The sequence below is a fragment of the Manihot esculenta genome, chromosome 18 (genome assembly GCF_001659605.2).
Source record: "Manihot esculenta cultivar AM560-2 chromosome 18, M.esculenta_v8, whole genome shotgun sequence".
Classification (NCBI taxonomy): domain Eukaryota; kingdom Viridiplantae; phylum Streptophyta; class Magnoliopsida; order Malpighiales; family Euphorbiaceae; genus Manihot; species Manihot esculenta.
This window is the reverse complement of record NC_035178.2, coordinates 13,955,317-13,967,649: the sequence shown is the minus strand read 5'-3', so window position 1 is coordinate 13,967,649 and position 12,333 is coordinate 13,955,317.

Here is a 12,333-nt window from a genome sequence, read left to right as displayed (position 1 = left end):
CTCATTCAATTACCAAACTCAACCTGTGCATGCATAAAATCATAACTATAATCATTAACCCCACATTGGAATCCTCATCAATGCTCCAATGGGGTAACATTCATACATTAAGTTTGGTTTACATAAAACATTCATAAATCATTACTTTGGAGAGATCATGTATCAAAAGGGATAACCATACAAACTAGGGTCAAGCACATTCTAATCCTCAATAACATCATTTCATTACATAACTATTCAATACAATACATTTCAATATCCGTCATGTCCACCACTAGCTATTACATAAACAAGACTTTACTCTAGCTGACCTCCTGGTCTATCCCGTACCTGCAAACCTGGGGGATTAGGGAAAGGGGTGAGCTACTAGAGCCCAGTGAGCAGAATAATAAAACATTTAAAATACATGCTATCATGGAATGCATCACATCACAGGTAAATCACATCAAGGATGGTGTTGTCACCTATAGTCCTCTACATTCCAAAGTGCCGGGACGTAGAATGGGTCAACCGGTCTTTCTCTTAAACATAACATAACATAACATTCCAAGATGCCGGGACGTAGAATGGGTCAACCGGTCTTTCTCTTACATAGTGCCGGGACGTAGAATGGGTCAACCGGACTTCCATACCATACCATACCGTATCATATCACATCGCATCATATCGAGGACTAAGGATCATCCAACATCCATCCACATCCATCATAGAATTATGCAATGCAGCATATTCGTGAATTCTAATGCAAACAACCTAGGATAACATGGCATTCATGATGCATGAACATGCTCAAACTTTATAATTTATTTGCTTTAAAACATAAAGGTTTATTCTACTCACCTCAGCTAGCTTTGACAATGACTGAAGCAGCTGACTCACTGCTGGGGTCCTCGGTTCCTCGGGTCTGAACCTACACAGGTGGACTCAAATGAGGGACCAAACATACTAGAACATGACTCTAAAAATATCCCCCAAAAACCCCCTAAAACACCTCAAAATAATCATGCAAAACATGCAAAGGAAGGCTGAACAGGGCACTTTCGGCGGCAGGTTCGGCGGCCGAAAGTCCCTCCAGAGCCGAAAGTCAGGCAGGTTCGGCGGCACCTTCGGCGGCCGAAAGTGCCCTCCAGAGACGAAAGTCCATTTTCGGGGGCATGCTTCGGCAGCCGAAAGGCTTGCCTCCCAGGCAGGTTCGGCGGCCGAAACTCCTTCGGCTGCCGAACCTGGTTTCTGCCAAAAGGGCAGAAACTTGGCTCTTATGCACATTTGCCTCCCAAAACCTTCAATCATGCATATAACTCAACCAAAACATGCATAGAAACATACATCAGCTCCTAGGGGCTTCAAACTATCCTAAACCCCAACTACAACACATAGCAAACAACACATCAACTCACATTGTCCACAAGTTCACATAAAACCTAACCATGCTCATCTAACCTAAACATGCATTTCTACCCCATGAATCAACTTAAAACTTACTTAAAATATAAAAAGAGTTCAAGATCGACCCTTACCTCTTGAAGATCGAGAGGGGAGGCGACCTAAACTTGGAGAACGAAGGGAGAGGGCTCCTGAGTCTTCCAAGCTTCAAAACTTGCTTTATGCTCAAAAATCTTCAAAACAAAGTTGTAAACTCATAAAAATCATGAAGAATGGAAGGAAAAAACTCAAAATCGGCGAGGGACGGCGGAGAGCTCACCTTGGCCGAAAATGGGGAGAAAAGCTCACCCGTTTCGGCTAAGGGACCCCTTTATAGGTGGCTGGCCAGGCCACATTTGGGGGCCGAACGTGCCTCCGCATGCTTCTGTAACGACCCGAAAATCGGACCGCTACCGGCGCTAGGATCCGGGTCGACTTAAGGCCGCCGAGACCCGTAGCAAGCCTAACATAAAACCTGTAAACCTGTATAATCCCATACATGATCAACAACATGCCTAAAAATTAAAACTTTTCTTTCCATGAACATCAACCAAACTCAACCTGTGCATAACATTAACATAACATTGATCCCTCTGTGCGATCTCATCAGTGTCCCCAATGGTGACAAAACATATGCTGAGTTGGTTTACATAAGTGACATAAAATAACCAAGATCATGTATAAAAAGGGATACAACATTCTATGGTCAAGCACACACTAACAACCATAAACCTCATTACATAACTATACTGTACTTTCACATTACAATCTGATCATGTCCATTGCTAGCTATTACATAAGCATGACTTCTTTACTCTATCCGGACTCCCGCACTATACTGTACCTGCAAGCCTGGGGGTAAAGGGAGAGGGGTGAGCTAAAAGCCCAGTGAGCTGAACTATAAAACATATTAACACTATGCTTTAATGAAATGCATCATAACACAGACAATTCACATAAGGGTTGGGTGAACTTGTCACCAATTAGTCCAAGCTAACATAGTGCCAGGCCGTAGCTGTAATACCCGGCATGTTCAGACATCGAAATTCCTACCGTCCGATGGAATCTAGGATGTCAGAGCATCCCTGAAGGGTAGAGTGAAGGTTTTCTAAAATGTTTTTACATGTTTTAAGCTTTTGTTTTAGAAAAGAAATGAGTTTTGAAGAGAAAAGGCTAAGGAAGTCTTTGCCACTTTCGGCTCCCGAAAGTTGAAGTTCGGCCGCCGAAAGTACCCCATGTTCGGCCCCCTAAACTCTAATGTTCGGCCTCCGAAGGTGGTGAGGTGTTGCATGTAGCTTTAGCCACCAAATGTGAAGCGGTGGTTCTTTGTTAAAGGTGTTTTTTGGCCGAGAAAGGAGGTGCTTAAGCTTTCCTTTGGGTCAGAGACATGTTCATGCTTCCCCTTAGTGACTTACCTAGTTTCTCATCAAATCTTTCAAAGAAAAACAAGTTTAAAGTGAGTTTAAGATAGTTTTGAGAAGTTGTGGAGTTTAAGAACTTGTGAAGCTTGAATCTCCATCTTTTCAAGTTTGGAGTCACACCAGCCTTTGTTCTTCAAGAGGTAAGTGTGAATCCTTAGTTTTTATCATGTTTTACATAAGCTTGATGAAGGAGAAGGGGAGTTATGCATGTGTATGCATAAGTTGTGCATAGTAGGGTGCATAAATCGTTTATGCTATATGTATGCTTGATGTGTGTTGTTGGTTGGAGTTTTAATGTGGTTTAAGACTCCTATATGCATGATTAAGTGTTAGAGCATGTTTGGAGAGGTGGGATGCATGTTTGGAGGGTTAGTGTTTGGATGGCATGGTTGTGCACGAAGCTGAGTTCTGGATGAACTCAGGTTCGGCCGCCGAATGTGGGAGTTCGGCCGCCGAACCTCTTCTGAAGGCAGTTTTGGCTGCCTAAGGTTGCCCCCGAACATTTGGACTTTCGGATCTGTCATGCACATTCGGCCGCCGAAGGTGCCCCCGAAAGTGCCCTGTCCAGCTTTCCTTTGCATGTTTTCCATGATTGTTCTAAGGTGTTTTAAGGGGTTTTTGGGGAGATGTTTAGAGATATGTTAGAGTATGTTTGGTCCCTCATTTAAGTCTATCTGTGTTGGCACAGACCAGAGGAACCAGAGAGTTCAGCAGTGAGTACCGCTTCAGGAGCCTGCAGAGTCAGTCAGAGTCTGTCAGAGGTGAGTGGAACTACACTTAATTCTTTTAATTAAGAAATGTAATGTTTTTAGCATATTTCATTCATCATGAGTATGCATAGGATGATTGCATTAGAAATCACGAATATGTTGCATTGCATAGTTAATTGTTGATGTGGGTGAATGCTGAATGATCCAATAGTCCCAGACAGGAAGTCCAGGACCCCATTCTACGGCCTGGCAGGTATAGAGAGTTCAGGACCCCATTCTACGGCCTGACAGGTTTGTTTTTGTACAGGAAGTCCAGGACCCCATGCAATGGCCTGGCAGATTTATTATTTATATAGGAAAAATCCAGGACCTCATCAATGGCCTGGAAATTTAAAATATGTATGTATGTATGTATGGATGTATGTATGCATTACAGGAAGACCAGGACCCCAGTCGACGGCCTGGCACGGATTAGATACTGGGACTATGTGGTGACAGGTTTACCCTAGATGTGAATTGTCTGTGATATGATGCATTCCATAAGATCATGTTTTAATGACAGGTTTTATTGTTCTACTCACTGGGCTATAGAGCTCATCCCTCTCCCTTATTCCCAGTTTTGCAGGTTTCAGTATACAGGTTGTACAAGGGCAAGTCAGAGGTGCATAAAAAAAATAAAGAGCTTGTAATAGTTAGAGTGGATATGTAATATTAAAGAGATGTATTAGTTGTGTAAATAGTTAAAGTGTGCTTGACTTAGTTATTCTATTTTATAAGTCTTTTGTATACATGATCAAGTTATGTAACTGTTTTACAAACAGGTGAAAAACCAGGCTTAACAGGTATGATTTAACCCATCTAGAGCAAGCTCTAGTCAGGGGTACAGAGTACAAAGTATAGAGATTGTGCATGCACAGGTTAAGCCATAGTTCAGAGAAAGAAAAGTTTTTATTTTCACAGAAAATATATGATCATGTATGAGTTTTTACAGGTACACAGAGAGTATAGCAGGCTTGCTACGGGTTCTGGCGGCCTTATGCCGACCTGAATCCTAGCGCCGGTGACGGTCCATTTCCGGGTCGTTACAGTAGCATGGGGTCCTGGTCTTCCTGTCATACATACATTACTTACCATTATCCCAGGGCCTCCTCTGGGCTCCTGGTCTTCGAGTCCACAATCGTGCCAGGCCGTAGAATGGGGTCCTGGTCTTTCATTTCCGTGCCAGGCTGTAGAATGGGGTCCTGGTCTTCCTGTCATGGACTAATTGGGTCATCCAACATTCACCCACATCAACAACAATCGATGCAATGCGGCATATTCGTGAATACTAATGCAATCATCCTATTGCATAATCATGATGCATGAAACATGATAAAACATTTAATTTAAAAGATTAAGTTTAGTTCCACTCACCTCTGGCTGACTCTGACAACACCGAAGCAGCTGAACTCACTGCTGGGGTCCTCGGTTCCTCGGGTCCGAACCTACACAGGTGGACTCAAATGAGGGACCAAACATACCTCAACATAACTATAAACTACTCCCCAAAAACCCCCTAAAACATCATGAAACAACCATGGAGAAACATGCAAAGAAGGCTTGGACAGGGCACTTTCGGCGGCAGGTTCGGCGGCCGAAAGTCCCTCCAGAGCCGAAAGTCAGGCAGGTTCGGCGGCACCTTCGGCGGCCGAAACTCCCAGACAGAGACGAAGCTCATGCATGTTCGGCGGCACTTTCGGCGGCCGAAACTGCCCGACAGAGACGAAAGTCTCCCTTTCGGGAGCAAACTTCGGCAGCCGAAAGGCTGTCTTCCCAGCCATGTTCGGTGGCCGAAAGTCCTTCGGCTGCCTAACCTGGTTTCTGCCAAAGGGCAGAAACTTGGCTCCCAATGCACATTTCGCCTCCAAACTCATCAAACATGCATATAGCTCAACTAAAACATGCATACAAGTTCCTAGGGGTCTCAAACAATCAAATACCCCAACTACAACACTTCAAACACACACAATCAACACACATTGCTCAAAACATCAATATTAACCCATAACTCAACATATACCCTAACATGCATTTCTATCCATAGATCTTGTATAAAACTTATTTAAAACACATAAAGAGCTTAAGATCAGCCCTTACCTCTTGAAGATCGAGAGGGAAACGACCTAAACTTGGAGATCCACGAAAATGAGCTCCTGAGTTCCCAAAGCTCCAAAACTTGTTTCAAAAGCTTAAATCTTCAAAACCAAGTTAAAACAAGTGAAAATCTCGAAAGATTTAGAGGAAGAACATCAAAAATGGGTGAGGGACGGCGGAGAGCTCACCTTGGCCGAAAATGGGGAAAAGCTTGCCCGTTTTCGGCTAAGGGACCCTTTTATAGTGGCTGGTCAGACCACGTTCGGGGGCCGAATGTGCCTCCGCATGCATGCCATGTTCGGCGGCCGAACATGAGGTTCGGCGGCCGAACCTGGACTTCCCTCACTTATGCTTTCGGGGGCCAAAAGCACTCCCGAAGTGCATGCATGTTCGGCGGCCGAACTTGGGATTCGGCGGCCGAACCTGAGTTTTCCTCCAATGCTATTTTCATGCAAAACTCATTTAATTTCATACTTAAAACCATTAAAAACATGAAAACATTTTACAAAAACATGATTTTACCCTACTAGAGGCTTCCGACATCCGAGATTCCACCGGACGGTAGGAATTCCGATACCGGAGTCTAGCCGGGTATTACACATGCCATGTTCGGCTGCCGAACATGAGGTTCGGCGGCCGAACCTGGACTTCCCTCACTTATGCTTTCGGAGGCCTAAAGCACTCCCGAAGGGCATGCATGTTCGGCGACCGAACTTGAGGTTCGGCGGCCGAACCTGGGTCTTCCTCCAAGATTATTTTTCATGCAAAAACTCATTTCTTACTTGATTAAAACCATAAAATACATTTAAACATTTTATGAAAACATGGTTTCACCCTTCTAGAGGTTTCCGACATCCGAGATTCCACCGGACGGTAGGAATTCCGATACCGGAGTCTAGGAATTCCGATACCGGAGTCTAGCAGGGTATTACATTGAAGATGATGAAGATAATTTTGAGAAGCATATAGAAGATTCAATTCTCTAAACGATTGTTTTGAATTTACTGTTGAAATTGCATGCTATGTATTATTGAATTTTATCTTTTCATGCCTTGACCAATTTGCAGTGAAAGAATGCATGTCTGAATTACATCACTTATATCTTAAATAATGAGAATATCAATATTTTGACAGGGGAAGACAATAAAATAGTACGCAACATCTTCTTTTTTCTTAGTTCTTCGATTATCAAATTGATTTATACCCAACAAGTCAGTTTTTAGTTTTCACAAGTTGCTCATTTATCTCTGGCATTTTGTTTAGTGGTGTTGGAAGCAATTTTTGGATAATGGAGTGAGAAGGAGCTTAGGATTTTGAAAAGATAAAGCATCTAAGGACCCATAATTATGCAATGATATATTGGTAAATATACCTGAAGATGATGAAGACAATTTTGAGAAGCATATAGAAGTTTCAATTCTCTGAAAGATTGTTTTGAATCTACTGTTGAAATCGCATGCCATGTATTATTGAGTTTTGTCTTTTCATGCCTTGATCAATTTGTAGTGAAAGAATATATATTTGAATTACATCACTTATGTCTTAAATAATGAGAATATGATATGTTATGGGTAAGTTTGGACTTCATCGCAATGAGAATAAATGCTGTGATATTTAGGATCATCAAAATCATCCTTTTAAGATTCTATGAAATTAAAGGCTTTTTCCCATATTTTTTAGTGAGTTGTATATTAGTAGATTAAGATATGTTCTTTAAGGTTATTTTCTGTCTATTTAATATATATTTTTATAAAAATTATTTTCTTGACAAAACGAAGGGGAATGACCTTCATTTGTTTGGTTGCAATAGAAAATCAAAAAGAACTATTTTCTAAGTTATGCAATAGCATGCCAAATCCCTCTCCATTTCTCTGTGTTTGTATCAAGTCTTCAAATGAAGGTCAATTTTTTTTTTTTGTTTTAAGGAAAATTTTATAATTTCATAATATACTCTCTTATTTGACTAATGATTTAGAATGTTTAATAGAACATCATGGTTCTATTTTGAAAATATTGACATTTTAATTATATCTAGATATTATAGGAACTAACTAATTAATTTTATTAAAATTTAGAATGTAATGACCCGGAAACCGGACCGCTACCGGCGCTAAGATCCAGATCGGCTTAAGGCCGCCGGGACCCGTAGCAAGCCTAACATACATTTATCACCTGGTCAAATCCCATACATGATCAAAACATTAACACAAAAACTTAAACATTTGATGTATATACCGAACTTGACCTGCATGCTACATAACTGTAAACATAAAAGAACCCCATACTAGAGTCCTCATCGAAGCTCTAGCTGGGTCAACAATTACATACATCAAGCTCGGATCACATCCGATGAACCAAAACCTAACTTGTGCATGCCTCAAAACCATAAACATAAGACCTCCACTAGAGTCCTCATCAAATACTCTAGCGTGGTAAACATCACATGCCACAAGTTTGGTTCAAACACAACTCATCACTAAAACATTACATACATCATGTACTAAAAAGGGATTAACCAGACCTTAGGGCCAAGCACAATACTAATCCATAACATAACTCTACTTTACGTTACATTACATCACATTATCTTACAATACATTACATCAGTTTACATTACATGTCCACTCTAAAACATTAATCTATTACAAGCCATAACCTTTACCCTTGACGTCTTCCTGGACTACCTCTGACCTGCAAAACTGGGATTAGGGGAGAGAAATGAGCTAAAAAGCCCAGTGAGTAGAAATAATAAAAAAAAATAGTTCATTAATTACATGCTGTCATGAAATGCGTCACAGCACAAACAATTCACATCACGGATTGGACATGACCTCAAAACTCCCTCTGTCAGTGCCCGGCCCCCAAAGGAGCTCACACAGGACTTTCAATCACATACTATGGTGCCCGACCCTAAAAGGGCTCACACAGGACTTACCCAACATAGTGCCCGGCCCCCCTAAAGGAGCTCACACAGGACTTTCAATCATGATAGATCTATGGGCTGTTGAAGTCGCCTTGGTCCATCCACATCAACAGTAAATAATGCAATGCGTCATATTCGTGAAACTAGTGCAATCAACCTATTACATAAAAACATGATGCATGAACATGCTTTAGGCATTTGATTTAATTTAAAAACATAAGGTTCAGTTCTACTCACCTCTGGCAGACGCTGGACTGACTCTGCAACAGCTAACACTGCTGGCCTCCTCGGTCCCTCGGGTCTGATCCTACACAGGTGGACTCGAATGAGGTGCCAAACACACTCTAAACAACTCATAAACAATTCCCCCCAAACCCCCTAAAACATCACCAAAGCATGAATAGAAAACACCCAAGAAAAGGCTGGACAGGACACTTTCTGCGGCAGGTTCGGCGGCCGAAAGTCCCTCTAGAGCCGAAAGCCATACAGGTTCGGGGGCACTTTCGGCGGCCGAAAGTCCTTCCAGAGCCGAAAGTCTAGCACCTTCGGTGGTAGGTTCGGCGGCCGAAGCCTCTTATAGATCCGAAAGTCCTGGCATTCGGGGGCACGTTAGGCGGCCAAAGCTGCCTTCCATGCAGGGTTCGGCGGCCGAACATACCTTCGGCGGCCGAACCTGGTCTCCTCTGAACAGCAGGTCCGAATCTGTCACAAGCAAAACCACCTCCAAACCACCCAAAACCTCACATGCTCTCACCCAAACATGCGAACACACTCCCACATGCATATAGGGGCATAAACTAACTTAAAACCCCAACACAAGCATCACATATCATACGTTGGGCATAAAACCCACATAAACCCTAACATGCATATCTATCCATACTCAACCATCAAAACTTCTTTAAACTTGCTTAAAACTTCATTAAAACATAAAGGAAGCAAAGATCTACACTTACCTCTTGAAGATCGAGGGTTGGTGCGATCCCTAACTTGGAGATGCGGAGGAAACAAGCTCCTTGGGTCTCCAAGTTCCAAAACTTCGATCTAAGCTTTAAAACTCTTCAAAACAACCATGAAACTCATAAAAACATGAAGGAGTTGAAGAAAAAGCATGAAAACGACCAAAGGAGGACATGAACACACCTGAGAACGAGAATGGGGATAAAACTCGCCCATTTTCGGTTTGAGGGCCTTTTATAGGTGGCCGGTCAACGACCTTCGGCGGCCTAAACTGCTTCCGCAGCTTCACCACCTTCGGCAGCCTAAAGAGCCTCCTAAAATGTCCCATGTTCGGCGGCCGAACTTGAGGTTCTGCGGCCGAACCTGGCTTCTGCCCTCAAAGCTTTCGGAAGCCTAAAACACTCCCGAAACAGCCCCATGTTCGGCGGTCGAACTTGAGGTTCGGCGGCCGAACCTGGGTTCCTTCCTCCTTGGCCTAATCTTTTAAAACCTCAATTTCTTTTCCATTTAAAACCATAAAATCAAGTAAAAACATTTTAGAAAACACATTTTACCCCTCTAGAAGACTTTGGCATCTTCAGAAATTTCAGATTCCAACGGAGATTCAGCCGGAAGGTAGGGATTCCGATGCCGGAATCTAGCCGGGTATTACATAGAAACTCTATAGTAGTTCTCCCTTTGAGTATTTAGTTTAAATTGGGTGATTTGTGATATTGATTCTACTTTGAATTGGACTATTCCTAAATTTCAGTTCACTTTCAATCCAATCAAATCAATATTATTCAATTTGAAATTTCATTAAAATCCAGAGATCCTATTGTAATTTTTTCCTTTACGTATTTAGTTGAAGGGAAAAGTATAAAACAGTACCATGTGGTTTCATGGATTTTTCACTTTAGGGTCTGTAGTTTACTTTAGAGCGTGTAGTTCAATTTTGTATCAAAATAGTATCTCATGGTATCGTGTCATTTACAATATCTATACCCCAAAATAATGTGAAACTATTAGGGACAGAGACTCATCATTCGGCAAGGCCGAGATAGGAAGAGGACATTCAGAATTACAAGATGTTAGGGGCAGAGAATCATCACTCGGCAAGGCCGAAGCAGGAAGAGGACACTCAGATCTACAAGATAAAGGATGAAAGAATATCTCAATTAGCAACAATAATTGATCGTGATTTCAGTAGCAATTTAAGATTGTAATAAACTTAACTCAAGCCTTAATTTTAGGCTACAATTAAGCTTACCTTTTCTTGTTAAACTCTATGTAATCTCTATATAAGGAGAACATGTTTATGAAATAAACAAGTAAAATTTGATTAATCACACCCGAGGTCTTAAGCTCCCTCTCTCGAGCTTTCTTCTCTATAATCATAGGTCGTTTTAGGAAGGTTTCGGGCACATAACAACTTGGTATTAGAGCCAAGAGTCATGGGAGATGCTGATTGGCAAGACAAGGTGAAAACATTCATGCAGGAAACACAAACAAAGGTGCAATAGATGCAGGAATCTCATGCAAGAGTGGAACACCAGACAGTTGACTTATCACGACAACTAATGGAATTCGTCAAAAGTACTGGCAAGACCCAGCAAACAAGAAGAAAGGGGAGCCACTAGCCATAGCCAAGCCAATTTGCCAAAATGAAATGAAGGATGACTCACAACATCGATAGTTCCTCGATATAATAAGCTAGATTTCCTTTCATTTGATGGGACTGAGGATCCTTTTGGCTAGCTCAATTGGTGCAAGCAGTTCTTCCAAAATTAGCAAACAATAGAAACTGATAAGGTGAGCCTTACAACCTTCCATATGGTAGGAGAAACTCAATTGTGATACTACAAACTCCAACAGGAAGAACCTAGGATTAATTGGGGCACTTTCAAAGAATACTGCAACTTATGCTTTAGTCCTCCAGTGCATGGCAATCCTTTGGGCAAGCTCATCAATTTAAAACAAAGGGGCACTGTGGAAGACTACCAACACCAATTCCAATCTCTACTGGCAAGAGCTAAGACAGTCCGACCTGACCAGCAAGTTGACCTCTTCACTTTTGGGTTAAATGACCCTATCAGAATGGATGTGGAATTGCAGGACCCCCGCAACTTGGCAACAATAATGAATCTCACCTGTGCCTATGAAAGACGTATGCAACTAGAACGAGGTCAGGATATACGAAGAAGCAACACAAACTATCATACCACCCTGCATCTACCATCAACATCAGCCCAAAATTGGCAAGCAACACAAACGAAGGAAGCAGATCAGTTAAGACCATCACAACAGGCATTAGTACGATCAGTAATGCAACATCTTCTCCTATATAAAAAAGCTAAATAAGGCAGAAATGGCTTTGTTATAATTGTGATGAATTATATTCCTTCAGACATTAATGCAAAAGGTTGTTTTGGTTGGAAATGGATGATATTGACTGCAATACAGAATCATAGGAGCCTGAGGAACTTGGGAAGCCAAAGATTTCCATCCACACCATAACAGGAAAGCAAAATGACTGAACCATGCAACTCACAGCTATTATCAACAACCGACCCTAGCAGGTTTTGTAACGACCCGAAAATCGGACCGCTACCGGCGCTAGGATCCAGATCGGCTTAAGGCCGCCGGGACCCGTAGCAAGCCTGACATGTAACCTGTAAACCTGTTCAATCCCATACATGATCAACAATCATACATAAAAATTAAAACTTTTCTTTTCCTCATACACCAAACTCAACCTGTGCATGCACTATACATAGCATAAACA